General features: G+C 39.1%; 1 protein-coding gene across 1 annotated transcript in view; it reads left to right on the top strand.

Annotated features, from left to right (window-relative positions):
- Positions 1-18,416, top strand: part of taok1a (TAO kinase 1a) — a 245,509-nt gene that overhangs the window by 135,282 nt on the left and 91,811 nt on the right. The window lies entirely within an intron of this gene.

Raw genomic sequence — 18,416 nt, 5'->3', positions numbered from 1 at the left:
ATTCAGAGGTGGATTTGCTGGTGTGTTTTGGGTCATTGTCCTGTTGCAGCACCCAAGATCACTTCAGCTTGAGTTGTTGAACAGATGGCCGGACATTCTCCTTCAGGATTTTTGGTAGACAGTAGAATTCATGGTTCTATCTATCACAGCAAGCCTTCCAGGTCCTAAAGCAGCAAAACAACCCAGACCATCACACTACCACCACCATATTTTACTGTTGGTATGATGTTCTTTTTCTGAAATGCTGTGTTCCTTTTACGCCAGATGTAACGGGACATTTGCCTTCCAAAATGTTCAACTTTTGTCTCATCAGTCCACAAGGTATTTTCCCAAAAGTCTTGGCAATCATTGAGATGTTTCTTAGCAAAATTGAGACGAGCTCTAATGTTCTTTTGCTTAACAGTGGTTTGCGTCTTGGAAATCTGCCATGCAGGCCATTTTTGCCCAGTCTCTTTCTTATGGTGGAGTCGTGAACACTGATCTTAATTGAGGCAAGTGAGGCCTGCAGTTCTTTAGATGTTGTCCTGTGGTCTTTTGTGACCACTCAGATGAGTCGTCTCTGCGCTCTTGGGGTAATTTTGGTCGGCCGGCCACTCCTGGGAAGGTTCACCACTGTTCCATGTTTTTGCCATTTCTGGATAATGGCTCTCACTGTGGTTTGCTAGAGTCCCAAAGCTTTAGAAATGGCTTTATAACCTTTACCAGACTGATAGATCTCAATTACTTCTGTTCTCATTTGTTCTTGAATTTCTTTTGATCTTGGCATGATGTCTAGCTTTTGAGGTGCTTTTAGTCTACTTCTCTGTGTCAGGCAACTCCTATTTAAGTGATTTCTTGATTAAAACAGGCGTGGCAGTAATCAGGCCTAGGGGTGGCTACGAAAATTGAACTCAGGTGTGATACACCATAACAGTTAGGTTATTTTTTTTAACAAGGGGGCAAATACTTTTTCACACAGGGCCATGTAGGTTTGGATTTTTTTCTCCCTAAATAATAAAAACCATCATTTAAAAACTGCATTTTGTGTTATATTTGACTAATGGTTAAATGTGTTTGATGATCAGAAACATTTTGTGTGACAAACATGCAAAAGAATAAGAAATCAGGAAGGGGGCAAATAGTTTTTCACACCACTGTATATACACACACACACACACCCCTATCTATATTGTGTGTGTATATATACATATATATACTGTATATACTGTATATATATATATATATATATATATATATATATATATATATATATTGCTCCAAAGAATTAAAGGAACACTTTTTAAACAGAGTATAGCATAAAGTCAATGAAACTTATGGGATATTAATCTGGTCAGTTAAGTAGCAGAGGGGGTTGTTAAACAGTTTCAGCTGCTGTGGTGTTAATGAAATTAACAACAGATGCACTAGAGGGGCAACAATGAGATGACCCCCAAAACAGGAATGGTTAAACAGGTGGAGGCCACTGACATTTTTACCTCCTCATCTTTTCTGACTGTTTCTTCACTAGTTTTGCATTTGGCTACAGTCAGTGTCACTACTGGTAGCATGAGGCTATACCTGGACCCTACAGAGGTTGCACAGGTAGTCCAACTTCTCCAGGATGGCACATCAATACGTGTCATTGCCAGAAGGTTTGCTGTGTCTCCCTGCACAGTCTCAAGGGCATGGAGGAGATTCTAGGAGACAAGCAGTTACTCTAGGAGAGCTGGAGAGGGCCATAGAAGATCCATCACCCATCAGCAGGACCAGTATCTGCTCCTTTGGGCAAGGAGGAACAGAATGAGCACTGCCAGAGCCCTACAAAATGACCTGCAGCAGGCCACTGGTGTGAATGTCTCTGACCAAACAACCAGAAAGACTTCATGAGGGTGACCCAAGGGCCCCATGTCCTCTAATGGGCCCTGAGCTCACTGCCTAGCAGCATGCAGCTCGATTGGCATTCGCCATAGAATTCCAGAATTGGCAGATGCACCACTGGTGCCCTGTGCTTTTTACAGATGAGAGCAGGTTCACCCTGAGCACGTGACAGAAGTGAAAGGGTCTGGAGAAGCCATGGAGAACATTATGCTGCCTGTAACATCATTCAGCATGAGCAGTTTGGTGGTGGGTTAATGATTGTCTGGGGAGGCATATCCATGGAGGGTCACACAGACCGCTACAGGCTTGACAAAGGCACCTTGGCTGCCATTAGGTATCAGGATGAAATCCTTGGACCCATTGTCAGACCCTATGCTGGTACAGTGGCTCCTGGTGCACGACAATTCCTGGCCTCATGTGGTGAGAGTATGCAGGCACTTCCTGGAGGATGAAGGAATTGATACAATTGACTGGCCACCACACGTTCCTGACCTAAATCCAATAGAACACCTCTGGGACATTATGTTTTGGTCCATCCAATGCCACCAGCTTGCACCTCAGACTGTCCAGGAGCTCAGTGATGCCCTGGTCCAGATCTGGGAGGAGATCCCCCACAACACCATCTGTCATCTCATTAGAAGCATGCACCGATGTTGTCAGGCATGTATACAAGAACACAGGGGCCATACAAAGTGCTGCGTATAATTTTGAGTTGCTGCAATTAAATTTTGGCAAAATGGACTAGCCTGCCACATAATTTTTTCACTCTGATTTTTGGGCGTCTTTGAATTCAGGGCTCTGTAGGTTGATCATTTTCATTTCCATCAAACGATGTGGCATCCTTTCGTTCCTAACACATTACCCAGTCTATATCAGTATAGATATCCAGGAGGATTTTGTTTTTCCCATTGAGATCTGATGTGTTTTCAGAGTGTTCCTTTAATTTTTTTGAGCAGTTTATATATATATACACATACATACACACACACACACACACATATATATAATTTGTGTGTGTATATATATGATGTAGATAAGTATGTATATATATATGTGTATATGTAGATATGTATATAGATATGTGTGTGTATATATATATATATATATATATGTATGTATGTATGTATGTATGTAGACTCAAACCCATTATGATAGCAGCAATCCAAGCTGTGAGAAAACAGTAAAAAGGAGGCGTGTCAGACATCGTGGTACATTTTCTGATGCAGCTAGACGAAAACAACTACGTGACGCTGCCGCCAAATACACAAAACAATTACTTTGACAATCATTTCTTCAACTTCTTTAACACACGACATTGCTGCTAAGCGCGGGTATTTTGCTATATATATATATATATATATATATATATATATATATATATATATATATATATATATATATATATATATATGACAGCAACACTCATAACATTGACAAAACAATTACATTGGCAATCATGTTACGTTATTTTTAAAATGTTTCCTTTTTTTTTCTTTCCTTCTTTAACACGCTACTTCTCCACTGCGAAGCGTGGGTATTTTGCTAGTTTACTATATTTGTACGGATGTTTTTTCTTTGTTCAGTGTACCAGCTAGACATTTATAATTTTTGTTGTATACCTGCAGTACATTTTCTTACCAAAACACATACTGTATGACACAGGCAAAGTACAGATCTTTAAAGAAGTTGCAAATGTATCAAATGTTCATGAGGTGATTATTAAGAAGACATAAGGCTGGCATCCTTAACAAGTAAAAGACAAATTTTGCTGTTGAGCTACTAAGCTTATTCTTTGCTAAGCAGCAATTTCAAATTATTCTTTATTCTTTTTCCAACTGAAAATATAAGCTGCTATAGTTAGCAAAAGTTCAGTGTCCATTTAAATTAAAGAACAAAATAAAAGTGTCTGAAGGTACCTTTCCTTGCTATTTGTCTGATTGCACAGGACAACGTCTTAGTTTTTCTTTCTTAGTTTATTACTATACTTTTTTTAGGGTAAAGGATAATATTCCAATAACCCCCCAACAAATAAAGCATGCGTTGATTTTCTTTGCTTTGTTTACACCACAGGAAGTTTGCTGCTGGCTGAAATGCAGTAGTTTACATTACAGGGCACTGCCACTAAATTACCATAAATCTTAGAAAAACAGGGTCTGAAAAAGATTGTTTTTTGTGATTGGCCAATATACTGACTACAGATTAACTCTTTGCTGTGAAATATTTGCTGATCAATCAGAGCATTACTATTAAACAGTACCTATTTACTGTTTCCTTTTCATTCTCCCTAATAAATATATTTTACTTCAGTTTTCATCATTATGTCTTTCCTATCTCATACCCTACACTGAGTCTTCAGCTGTTCATGTTTCCGTTAATTCAGATGCTTGAAGTCCAAATGCGTTTTGTTTTATTTCACAAGAGCATTTTTCAGAAGTGATTTTATTTATAATATTTTAGATAAGATGCACATATTTGAGATGCTCTGATCATTTGACTGGGTTGACGTCACATGCAGATTTTTCAACATGAGTAACATTTTTTTTTTCTTGAATGTTTTTATATTGTTTGCTGTTGGTCAACATAGTCATATATTGTATCAGAAACTTTTTTTCTGTTCTGATTAAAAGTTTTTCTTGTCCATCACTACAAACTGCTTGGGGTAATTAACATACAATTTTGTATTTATTTAAGCTGAGCTAGAAATTCGGCATGGGATTGCACTTGTCCTGCACAAAGTTAGTAATTCCTACAAATTTTAATTGTTAGCGTATGAATTTCCCATGCATACGTCTTACAAAAATAATCAAAATCATTTTCTATATCACTAATTTTATAATTATGCCAAATTGGTTACTTTGGAGTTTATTTATTTTTTCATTTTTTACGCTTTGGTACTGTTGGCATTGCTCTTGACTGGAGTGCACAGCTGTGGAATATGGCAGTTGGATGTTCAGTGGAGTTCTTTTTAATTTGAACCGTCTGATTAGATAGTTTTATACCAGGAGATGGTGTAAAGTCAGCACATGAAATTGGGTAGTGACTGTGCAGTATTCTACACTGTCATTTCTGTTTTTTGTAATTAATTTATGCATACTGCCAGTTCAGACCACATTAAAATCTAATCTATTTATAAGACAAATATGTCTGTTCGCATATCTATTTGGTACAGCCCCTTACCGACCCACTTTTCTGTATAAATTGTGTATATTGGTGTGCCTTTGGATCTCTGACGGGATAAACACCCCCAATTTGAGCATTATGAAAATTGGCTGTAGAAGGCTGCCACCTTCCTAACTCTAACAAGAAAGAATTTCCAGAGGAAAAATTATTTACTTTTTACATTCTCTTATTGTCTTCCAGAAATGTTTGGTTTTGGCGGTTGTTCATAGTAAATATTTTCACTGGAAAACTAATAAGAGTTATTGTCATTCTCAAAGCAGCTTGCTTCAATTCAGAAAAAAGCAGAGAGGCACAAGAAGAACATGCAAACTCCTCATAGACAATCATGTGCTGGATCAGTAAAGTGGCAGTGCTAGTTAGTATGCACTACTATACCACCTAACCTAAGAATGTATTAATTATATTTTAACTATATGTCTTCTTCTTTCGGCTGCTCCCATTAGGGGTCGCCACAGCGGATCATCTTCTTCCATACCTTTCTCTCCTCTGCATCTTGTTCTGTTATACCCATCACCTGCATGTCCTCTCTCACCACATCCATAAGCCTTCCTGTTTTTCTCTTGCCTGGCACCTCTATCCTTCACATCCTTCTTCCAATATTCTCAGCATCTCTCCTCTGCACATGTCCAAACCAATGCAGTCTCGCCTCTCTGACTTTGTCTCCCAACCATCCGACTTCAGGTGACTCTCTAATGTACTAATTTCTAATCCTATCCGTCCTTATCACACCCAGTGCAAATCTTAGCATCTTTAACTCTGCTACCTCCAGCTCGGTCTCCTGCTTTCTGGTCAGTGCCACCGTCTCCAACCCATATAACATAGCTGGTCTCACTATCGTCCTGTAGACCTTCCCTTTCACTCTTGCTGATATCTGTCTGTCACAAATCACTCCTGACACTCTTCTCCACCCTTCCTGCACTTTCTTTTTCACCTCTCTCCCACAATCCCCATTACTCTGTACTGTCGATCCTAAGTATTTTAATTCCTCCACCTTCGCCAACTCTACTCCCGGCATCCTAATCATTCCACTGACCTCCCTCTCATTTACACACATGTATTGTCTTGTTCCTACTCCCCTTCATTCCTCTCCTCTGTACAGCATATCTCCACTTCTGCAGGGTGTCCTCAACCTGCTCCCTACTATCGCTACAGATCACAGTGTCATCAATAAACATCATAGTTCACCGGGACTCCTATCTAATCTCGTCTGTTAACCTGTCCATCACCATTGCAAATAAGAAAGGGCTCAGAAATGATCCCCGATGTAATCCTACCTCCACCTTGAATGCATCCATCACTCCTACTGCAGACCTCACCACTGCCACACTTCCCTCGTACATATCCTGTACAACTCTTACATACTTCTCTGCCACTCCCAACTTCCTCATACAATACCACAACTCCTCTCGGGTCACCCTGTCATATGCTTTCTCCAGGTCCACAAAGACTCAATGCAACTCCTTCTGGCCTTCTCTAAACGTCCCCATCAACACCCTCAGAGCAAACATCGCATCTGCGGTGCTCTTTCTTGGCATGAAACCATATTGCTGCTCACTAATCATCACCTAACTTCTTAACCTAGCTTCCACTACTCTTTCCTATAACTTCATGCTGTGGCTCATCAATTTTATCCCCGTGTAGTTACTACAGTCCTGATCATCCCCCTTATTCTTAAATATCGGCACCAGTACATTTCTTCTCCACTCCTCAGGCATCCTGTCACTATCCAAGATTCCATTAAACAATCTGGTTAAAACTCCACTGCTATCTCTCCAAAACACCTCCATGCTTCCACAGGTATGTCATCTGGACCAACGGATTTACCATTCTTCATCCTCTTCATAGCTGTCCTTAATTCCTTCTTGCTAATCCATTGCACTTCCTGATTCACTGTCTCTACATCATCCAACCTCTTCTCTCTCTCGTTCTCTTCATTCATCAACCTATCAAAGTACTCTTTTCATCTGCTCAATACACACTCCTCGCTTGTGAGTACGTTGCCATCTTTATCCTTTATCACCCTAACCAGCTGCACATCTTTCCCTGCTCGGTCCCTCTGTCTAGCCAATCGGTAAAGGTCCTTTTCTCCCTCCTTAGTGTCCAACCTCTCATACAACTTATCATACGGTTTTCTTTAGCCTTCGACACCTCTCTCTTCACCTTGTGCCTTATCTCCTTGTACTCTTGTCTACTTTTATGTATTTCTCTGACTATCCCACTTCTTCTTTGCCATCCTCTTCCTCTATATACTCTCCGGTACATCCCCATTCCACCACCAAGTTTCCTTTTCCTCTTCCTTTGTCCAGATGTCACGCCAAGCACCCTTGCTTCTGTCACCCTTACTACATCCGCTGCAGTTGCCCAGCTGTCTGGTGACTCTTCACTACCACCCAGTGCCTGTCTCACCTTCTCCCTAAACTCAACCTTGCAGTCTTCCTTTTTCAACTTCCACCATTTGATCCTTGGCTGTGCTCTCACTCTCTTCCTCATCTCCAATGTCATCCTACAGGCCACCATCCTATGCTGCTTAACTATACTTTCCCCTGTCACCACTTTGCAGTCTTCAATCTCCTTCAGAGTAACTCTTTTGCATAGTATGTAATCTACCTGTGTGCATCGTCCTCCACTCTTGTACATCACCCTATGTTCCTCCCACTTCCTAAAATATGTATTCACCATAGCCATATCCATCCTTTTGGCAACATCCACTATCCTCTGACCTTCTTCATTCCTCTCCTTGACACCATACCTACCCATCACCTCCTCGTCTCCTCTGTTCCCTTCACAAACATGTCAATTGAAATCCGCTCCAATCACCACTTTCTGTCCCTTGGGTGCACTGTTCATCACTTCATCCAACTCACTCCAAAAATTTTCTTTCTCATCCATTGCACACCCAACTGGTGGGGGCATATGCACTAACAGCATTCATCATCAAACCTCCAATTTCCAGCTTCATACTCATTACTCTGTCTGACACTCTTTTCACCTCCAGAACACTCTTGACATACTGTTCCTTCAGAATAACCTCTACTCCATTTCTCCTCCTATCCACACCATAATAGAACAATTTGAATCCATCTCCGATCCACCTGGCCTTACTCCACTTCCATTTAGTCTCTTACACGCACAATATATCAACCTTCCTTCTCTCCATCATATCTGCTAACTCTCTTCCCTTAACCAGTCATACTGCCAACATTCAAAGTTCCTACCCTCAGCTCCACTTTCTTTACTTTCCTCCTCTCCTCCTACCTCCGGACATGTCTCCCCCCTCCTCCTCCTTATTCTTCTTCTTCTTCGGCCAACAGTAACCAATTTCCGCCAGCCCCCTGTTGGCCAACAGTACCTGGTTGCGGTCATTGTTAACCCGGGGCTCGACCAATCTGGTATGGAAATTTGTATTGTTGTCCGCATATTGATGTGGCAAACTTTTTCACTGGATGCCCTTCCTGACGTAACCCTCCCCATTTATCCGGGCTTGGGACCGGCACAAAGAAACGCACTGCTTTGTGCATCCACTGTGGCTGGGTTATTTTAAGTATTTGTCTCAAATATCTTAAATTAACAACATTCACGCAGCCTTCTGTTCACTGCTTAACTCTGTTAAAGTTGCATAAAATTATGCTCTGAAGGGCAAAACAATAGGGTGTAGATTAAAAAAAAATATATATATTTTTTTGGCCTGTTTTTCATTCTCTAGATTGTTTTTTTTTATTACTCATGAATAAATAGTCAGGAAGTCTGTGTTTTTGGGTAAAACAGTGCTTCCCAAACTCGGTCCTGGGGACCCCCTGTGACTGCAGGTTTTTGTTCTAGCCATATTCATAATCAGTGACAACACCTGATAACACTGATCTCATTTAATTAGTTGGTATTTTTTTTTCTTATTCTACATTCAGAAAAGCACAGCAGCATGATTTTTACATGTATAAGACATTGAGAAATATTTTTGCTTTTGCTATAGATTGAAATGCATAACTTTCTTTTGTTGATTTCATTATATTTTGCCATTTCTCTGTGCAGTTTTCCCCCTTTGTTGCATCTTATTAATGATAATTAAACATGAACAGAGCAAACCCTCAGGCAAATAACAATAATGAAGGGCTGCAGTTACTTTCACAACATAGCCATTAATTAGTAAATAATGGATTAATTAAACAATTAGAACACCTGGGAAAGTAGAATGAAAATCATGAAGAAAAAATTATTTAAAAAAAAAATTATTTACATCAATATGCAGACAACAATTTTGGATGATCTGCTTTCGGGAGCAGCCGAAAGAAGAACTACTACTGTTTGGTACCTTTTTTTTTTTTTTTATAAACCAAAATAACCGTTCACTTAATTAGCTCATGAGTCCCATTATTAACAGAAGCTGGTTGGAACAAAAACCTGCAGCCACAGTTGGTCCCTATGACCAAGTTTGGGAAGCACAGGGCTAAAACATGAATAATATTTCTACATACAAGATTAAATAGTTTTTTAAAGTTAGAATATCAGCCAGTCATTGAAATAATGTATTTCTGCTAAGTTTTATCTACCATTTTATGAACTATTGCAAACAGCAGAATAAATTGTGACATTAAGAAAAATACCTGAAATATTAAAATCAAAGTGCACTTTAAATTGTGTGGTTTTGATCCCATTGTCCCCTGGAGTCTGAAGTCTGCCTTTGTGCTAAATTTAAGAAGGTTATCACACACCTTTCAAAATGAATTTCAAGCCATGCTTTAAGAACTTGAAGGAGCTCTAAACAAAAGTGATATTAATTCATGAGCATATTTTAAAAATGCATGAAATCAAGAAGTATCATAATTTATAGTATCCAGCATGGAAGTGATTTAACATGGCAACACAATGGACTGTCACAAAAGGCAAGTTGCCAACAGTAACCTGATTATAGTAATTGGATTTGAAAAGCTTTATTATTATTTCTTGAGAGAATAGTGGTCCAATTGTCTAAATTTAAATTCTAGCCATAACAGCTTGTCCTTGGAATAGAAGACTGTAAATTTGGTTATATCATTGTGTCACATAATGATTTTAACACTAGAATTACCAGAGCCTACGAAAAAACTCGTAATTCCGTCCCACCTTAAACTGCTTCTTAAATCCCTTCACACCTCTCCGCCAGCGTCCTTTGTTCTCTAAATGTGCTGATAAAGAGAAGCTAGGAGCAGCCGGCTATTCCATCCCCCACCAATTTAGAACGTGCACGAACTTCTCTCAGCTCATGCCTTGATTGAGTATCTGGGAGTGAAGTGGAGTTTTAGAGTGGAAATAATAGATCGTTGTTTGGAACACACGCATTTCATGTCTGTTCCGTTTCTACAGTAATCTGTGTCAACACATTGTTAAAACAGAAACTTTTTTTATATTCTAGTAGTAGATGACAAAATGTAGGCATAAACTATATAATGTATGAAGCCTGAAGTCCAAATAGCAAAGAAACATTTTCACAAGAATAACACAATTGCACTTTTATTCAAACATATAACTGCAGAAACAAAAAGCCGCCTTAACATGCGACATTGACACCAGTTTACTGTAACTGACTCCGTGGTTCAATAGATTCAGCCCCCGCTTGCGAATCAAGGGGTGACGGGTTCGATCCTGCGCCCCTCCCTTTTGAGAAGTAAACTGCTCTTAGTCTTACTGTTTTAGAATAAAAGCATACATTTGATTTCAGTCTGTAACAGCCGGTGCAATTTATGATCTTTGTAAAGGTTAGCTTTTTTTTTTTTTTAATTCACTTTTCACTCTCTCAGTCGCGCTCAGAATCAATCCATACAACCCCATCTGACACGGCTGTTTTCACTAAAGACGCGCTATAGCTCTGCAGTGTACCACGATGCATACTAACGCTACCCATGGTTCTGACACACAAACGCTGGCGAAGCTGCCTTCTTCGTGTCTCACCGTCACTTGCTTTTCTTTTATTCAGTTTTATTGAGTGTTCCTGCCAGTCCCGCATGTTGCTGTATGCTTTTCTTTTGTACTCCAGGACAGGCAGAGGAAAGAATGGTAAAGACCAGTAACTTCGGCGCTATATGCAATCATCAGACACTCCCCATCTGCCCGTGTCACTCAAACACAGTGACATATGTTGGTGTAAAAGTATAACAAAAGTGCACTTTTTCCATCGCCTTTTCCTGTAAGAAGCAGTGTACACACTTCTCTCTATGCTGTGGTTTCTATTACACACCTGAAAGAAAGAGACAATATATGTGAAAATATAATCGCACTAATGCAATATTATTTGAAAACGAACAGCGTCAGATCGGTGTGAATTTATGCAGGAACTGGAAATTCTCTGATGCGGACCTTCCCCCAGGGAAGAAAGTACAGTGTCAGGTGCTCATTCAGTGTAATAGAAACCATAGCACAGAGAGGTGTGTACACGGCAACAAGTACACGTGTCGTAAATGTAGGAAGGACGGTCCTTGGGTGTGTGGGAACTGTTAATATTTGAATGTGATGATTTTATATAGCACGGAATGAAAATCTGCACTTCTTAGCATTGCACCATGCAAGATGTCGATCAATCGCCTACTGTAACTTGCTTTCTTTTTCTTCGGTTATACAGGTAGTTTTGAATAAAAGTGCACTTGTTTTGTTTGCGAAATGAAGTGTCTGCGTGCACTTTTCGTGGCATTACACGTGTATTTTTGAGCATGCCCGCTTGAGCAGTATAAAAGTATTGAAAAGTATAACAAAACAACGGGCAGATGGGGAGTGTCTGATGATTGCATATAGCTGAACTTACTGCTCTTTACTATTCTCTCCTCTGCGTGCCCTGGAGTACAAAAGAAACAGAATACAGACGCGCTATAGCTCTGTGCTGTACCACGATGCATACTAACGCCCCCCCACCCGGTTCTGACACACAGACGCTGGCGAAGCTGCCTTCTTCGTATCTCACCGTCACTTGAATTTCTTTTTATTCAGTTTTATTGAGTGTTCCTGCCAGTCCCCGCATGTTGCTGTATGCTGGATATTTTCACATGTATTGTCTCTTTCTTTCAGGTGTGTAATAGAAACCACAGCATAGAGAGAAGTGTGTACACTGCTTCTTACAGGAAAAGGCAATGGAAAAAGTGCACTTGAACAAAAGTGCACTTTTGTTATACTTTTACACCAACATATGTTCCTGTGTTTGAACGACACGGCCAGATGGGGAGTGTCTGATGATTGCATATAGCGCCGAAGTTACTGGTCTTTACCATTCTTTCCTCTGCCTGTCCTGGAGTACAAAAGAAAAAGCATACAGCAACATGCTGGGGGTAGCGTTAGTATGCATCGTGGTACACTGCAGAGCTATAGCGTGTCTTTAGTGAAAACCGTGTCAGATGGGGTTGTATGGATTGATTCTGAATGCGACTGAGAGAGTGAAAAGTGAATTAAAAAAAAAAAAAGCTAACCTTTACAAAGATCATAAATTGCACCGGCTGTTACAGACTGAAATCAAATGTATGCTTTTATTCTAAAACAGTAAGACTAAGAGCAGTTTACTTCTCAAAACGGAGGGGAGCAGGATCGAACCCGTCACCCCTTGATTCGCAAGCGGGGGCTGAATCTATTGAACCACGGAGTCAGTTACAGTAAACTGGTGTCAATGTCGCATGTTAAGGCGGCTTTTTGTTTCTGCAGTTATATGTTTGAATAAAAGTGCAATTGTGCTATTCTTGTGAAAATGTTTCTTTGCTATTTGGACTTCAGGCTTCATACATTATATAGTTTATGCCTACATTTTGTCATCTACTACTAGAATATAAAAAAAGTTTCTGTTTTAACAATGTGTTGACACAGATTACTGTAGAAACGGAACAGACATGAAATGCGTGTGTTCCAAACAACAATCTATTATTTCACTCTAAAACTCCACTTCACTCCCAGATACTCAATCAAGGCATGAGCTGAGAGAAGTTCATGCACGTTCTAAATTGGTGGGGGGATGGAATAGCCGGCTGCTCTTTATCAGCACATTTAGAAGACAAAGGGCGCTGGCGGAGAGGTGTGAAGGGATTTAAGAAGCAGTTTAAGGTGGGACGGAATTACGAGTTTTTTCGTTGGCTCTGGTAATTCTAGTGTTAAATTGATAAGTAAATTGTATGCTTACATATTTACATGTAACTTGTTTGCTAAAGTACAGTATACTGGTATGTTTACATGCCTCCTGATCAAATTAAATAACATATTTAAGCAGAACTTTCTTATACATAATATTTTGAGGGTACACTTTGTCTTCATTGAAAATAGTTGTCTTTGCTGTTCTGTATCAAGATTGTATAGTGTAACTGAACGTTGTAGACCACTGGACCCCACACTTTCAGGCAAGTCTAATCAAAATGTTATACCATTGGTCAAGCACCCTGCAGATATAAAGCCAGTACTGCAAATCATAGTCAAACTGCATGATCTTCTTATATAATACGCTACCATGGCTGTCCCTGTTTGTCTTTCCGGGATTTTAAATCACCTGTCGCTTGTAAAACCGTTTGACCCGTTGACCTGAAATTTGGTACACATATACTGTGTGACCTCTACTGTCTGCTTTCGGGGTGATGATTTTTATTACTCTTTTTATTTTTATTTTATTGTATTGTATAATAAACTCTTGGCAGCAGGACAGTCATGCAGTGCAAGTGTATGGGTGCCGTTCTCATTCCTGACACCTTTGTTGTCACTTCCTCTATACCTCTTCATATCTTAAATCATTCTTGATGCATTTTGAAGGCTTAAGTACCAGCTTAAGTGAAAAATTAAGAAAAATGTACTAAGTAATTGCAACACAAAAACGTACTTAATCAGTTTTAACGCGAAAAGATGCCGACAGAAGAAGAGAAGAAGCAGGTCACTAGGGTGGAGAAAAGACGAACGGCTCAAGAAGCATCAAATGAGAATGCTAAACGTACAGAGAAAGAGTATGAAAACTATAAGTCAAGTGTATTCATTGCACATTATCGTGCAGTCTGCTTTTACTGATTTTATATAATAGTATACTTAATAATCAAAGCAAGTTCTTAACGGTAGCAGACTATTGATGAATATAATCCTAACCCTAACTGTCATATGATATCTTTAGGCCAAACTTAACTTTTTTTTTGGTCTATGACCACCAGGAATTGAAGTGTTTTGAAGTATCACTATTTTTTTTTTCTTAAATTGTTATGCATGCAGTTCTTAGTAGGCACAACTACAAGTGACAGTTCTTCACCCTCACCCTTCCCCCTGTTGTTGTCTTGGGGATTTTAACAGATGATTACAGATAGTTTTTTGTTTAGTTGTCTGTATTTTTAATGTTTCTAACGTAAGAACAATAGGGCGGTTTGATAAAGAATAAAATTTAGAAAGCTTAAAATGTCGATCCTTTTAATTTACAAAAAATATGCAGTTACATATTAATCCAAATTGAAACACATAGAAAAATAACTCCTTACATGTGACTTTTGTTTTAAAAAGAAAAAGGAGGAGTGGAAAATAATTGAAAGTCAGTGTGAAGGCCGGACCTGCTTCATGGCACTGAAAATCTTGACATTATTTAGGGTCATTATTATCAGTTGGGTTCCAGTTTGTCAACGTTAAGCTCATATGTTTTTCTACCTTCAGCCTATTTTTGTAAGTATTTTTTAAGGTAAGATGAAAGTTGTCAAACATTCACAACTTTATCTGAAACAAAAAACTTTCTGGTGTTGATTATTATTAACTAGCAAAATACCCGTGCTTTGCAGCGGAGAAGAAGTGTGTTAATGAAGTTATGATAAAGAAAAGGAAACATTTTAAAAATAACCTAACATGATTGTCAGTGTAATTGTTTTGTGACTGTTATGAGTGTTGCTGTCATCAAGGATTTGATTATCATTATTTGTTTTGTTATGAGTGTTGCTGTCATCAAGGATTTGATTATCATTATTTGTTTCAATCAGGTTCGTATTTGGAGGATGTGTTGTGTTCAGGTTACATTCCGTGTTTGTCTAGTCTGTCCCTGACCATCTCATCTTCGTTGTCAATATGTAATATTGTAATATGTTCAACAGGCATTCCCGGTATTAAGTTGTGTATTTGCCTGCAAATATTTAGCGGCAGCGTGTCTATGAACATAAAAAAGTTTCTCTCGCACTTTTGCCGAGTTTGTGCCAAACACTATTCTATCCCTGACCATCTCATCTTCGTTTGCATAAACACAGTCCTTCACCAGCAATTTTAACTCCGTTACAAAGTGATCAAAAGTCTCGTTTATACCCTGCGTCCTCTCATTAAACTTGTATCTTGCGAATATCGTATTTGTCTTAGGCATGACAAATGCCAGCGGCATCGTGTCTGTGAACTTAATTTAAACTTAAGATTTACACCGTGCTTTGTTTCCGCAGTAGCTGCACTTATGAATATGCTTGTATGCGTCACTCGCTTCATATTCTTTTGCTGCCTTCTCAATTGTGTAATGCGTTTTTTGTTCAGTGCTCTTTGGAGCTCTTGCTTGTTCTCTGCGTACTTCGTTCACAGTCAGTTCATGTGAGCCATTCGGGGTACATGCATTGAAGATTCTCAGCTGTGCTTGTGCTATCTCGTGCGATCTTGCGATGTCCGCGGCTTTATTTAATGTTAGCTAAGACCTGGCACTTAAAAGTTTCTCTCGCTGAGTTTATGCCAAAAACTAGTCTATCCCTGACCATCTCATCTTCGTTTGCATAAGCACAGTCCTTCACCTGCGAATATTTAGCGGTAGCGTGTCTATTGGATAGCTGCTGATGGACGGCCTTATATGGGCAGGCACTCAATTAGGTGGGAAGCGTGACGATGAGGGACGCAACTCTGCCTCACATGGCGACTGAGCTACAGGCTATGGCCGTATATATGTACGTAAGTAGGCTCCAGTTATGACCATTAGAATTTTGAAATTAAATCTGCCTAACATTTGTAAGTAAGCTGTAAGGAATGAGCCTGCCAAATTTCAGCCTTCTACCTACACGGGAAGTTGGAGAATTAGTAGTCAGTCAGTCAGTCAGTGAGGGCTTTGCCTTTTATTAGTATAGAAAACCCTAAAATAAAATGTTAGATATATATATTTTTATTATTAATAATTTTTAATGCTTGTCTTTGTTTCTTAGTGTTTATTAAATTGCCTTAATTTGCCAACTTCTAAAACTCTTCTAAAAATGATAGTACACCAAACAAGTTCACCAACACTAAAAACCATTTAACATTGTACGACTGAGAGACAGAGTGACATATTGTGCAGCCATGAGAATTTTGGATGTGGATTGGATTTTGTGAGAGTGAAAGCACATACTTGAGATTCTGTCTTTAACAAAAATTCCTTCAGTTTTGGTACATGGTTCCTGGCCAGTGTTTGGTCTAGCATGGCTTTACTCAAAGACACAGAACGAGTGGGAGCTGTGAACTCAGACCTGTTGTGAACAGTGGGTCAGAGTTGATGGGTTTACATGGATAGACACAAGTGTGAAACTGAGCTGTTGAATTGAAGCATAGTTGAGTGTGGAGACTCTGGTTCAGCCGTAGTGTAATCAACATTCCTTTTAAGGCCATCTTTTAACACACACCTTTTTTTTTTTGGTTCCTTTATATTCTACCTGAGAGCTGCTCTCATACTGCACAGCTTGAAGATCACTACTTTAGTCTTAATTTACACTGATAAAGTAAGGATTAGTTGTATGCAATAATTGAAGATCTTTTTGTGTTACCTGCACGTTTTTTTTAAAAGGGCTGACATTACCCCAAGGTTGAAAAACATTGCTCTAGACCAAACAAAATGTGCTTGGCCATCTGTACTGATGATGAAAGATAAATATCAAAAATATATAATTTTACTGACAATGTAGAAGGAGGAAATGGTACATTTGCTTGCTGTCTGCAATGTAATACAAGATTAAACATAGTATTACATTTTTAAACAAAAACATGTGAATCAGCCTTAAAGTCTGTGTTGTGTATATAGATTGTCCAACTTGGACTCTCTAGTTTGTGTTTATTACTATCTGCATATTCACTGCATTCATTTCTGCATGTTCTGCAGTGCATTCATTTCACCATGTTCTGTAGCTTTATGTTGTACACTGCTTGGGAATATACAGTGCACGCAAGATAATGTGTCCTCTTTGACCCGCACATTTTTAAACATGCTGAACAATTCTTAAAATTAAACTAGTACAATATCTGGTTTGGATAAGTGATAAACCCCTACAGTAACCATTATCAACTTGTTATCAACCAATCACCTTCTAGATCACAAACCAGTTTAATCACCTGTCATCAGTTGTTGTGTTTTTTATTACTTCAGAATTAATCAAACTGTTCCTTGTAGATTGCACTGCTGCAAGTAGCAAGGATTGCAACTTCTATGGCTAGAAAGATGCTTTCAAAAGAGCTTCGGGATAAAGTTGTGGAAAAGCACAAGTTAGGAGATTGAAACAAAAAGATTTATAGAGCTTTAACTATCCCACTGAGAATTATTCAGGGTATTAAAAAGTGAAAAGCTTATGGCACCATCAGCATCTGACTAACTTGGAATGTCCTTTAAAAATGAATGACCTGGTTGTATTCACACAGACACACTGAGTCTCTTTTGCGACTCTCTTTGTGAAGTTCTCTTGACCTTTGCAAAAACATTTATGTGATTCTGATGCTGTATGGCAAAATGTTTTATGGTCAGATGAGACCAAGATTGATCTTTTTAGAATGAATTTGAAGTGCTGTGTTTGGCAAAAAAGCAAACGGATCATATCTCCTAAAATGCCCTATACTTACTGTGAAGAATATTGGTGGCATTGTTATTTTGTAGGGATGTTTGTCTAGTGGGAACTGGGTAACTGGTCAAGATTGATGGGAAGATAGATGCTGCCGATATGCAGGTGGGGTTTCACCTCCCAGCATGATATCACACTGCCAAAAACAATGTAAAGGCTTAAGATGGGGATTGTCCTTGAGTGGCCAAGTCAAAACCCCGAGTTAAATCTTATAGACATAATCTGTGGATAGACTAGAAGTGATCAACCCATAATCCGCAAAACCATGGAACTAGTAATTGACATTCACTTCACAATTCTGGGAGTGGTATTCAATGTACTTTTACTTTTATTGGAAAAGCAGAGCAGACTCTTTTCTTACCCTTAGATTGTGTTGCTCTTAATGTGGATAGTGAAGTCCTTTATATAGTTTGTAAGTCTGAGACAATCAGTGTGATTTTTCAATGCTGTAGTAAGCTGGGCTGGTAACATCATGTCAAGAGAGGACTACTGCATTAACAAGCTAGTTAAGATAGCAAGCTCATTTTTGAGAAAGACTTTTTACCCGCTGAAGGCATTAGCAGAGAAGAGTATAAAGACAAAACCGATGGCCATTGTGAACAATACTACACA

The sequence above is a fragment of the Polypterus senegalus genome, chromosome 6 (assembly GCF_016835505.1).
Source record: "Polypterus senegalus isolate Bchr_013 chromosome 6, ASM1683550v1, whole genome shotgun sequence".
Classification (NCBI taxonomy): Eukaryota; Metazoa; Chordata; class Cladistia; order Polypteriformes; family Polypteridae; genus Polypterus; species Polypterus senegalus.
This window is presented reverse-complemented; position numbering and strand designations above follow the sequence as displayed.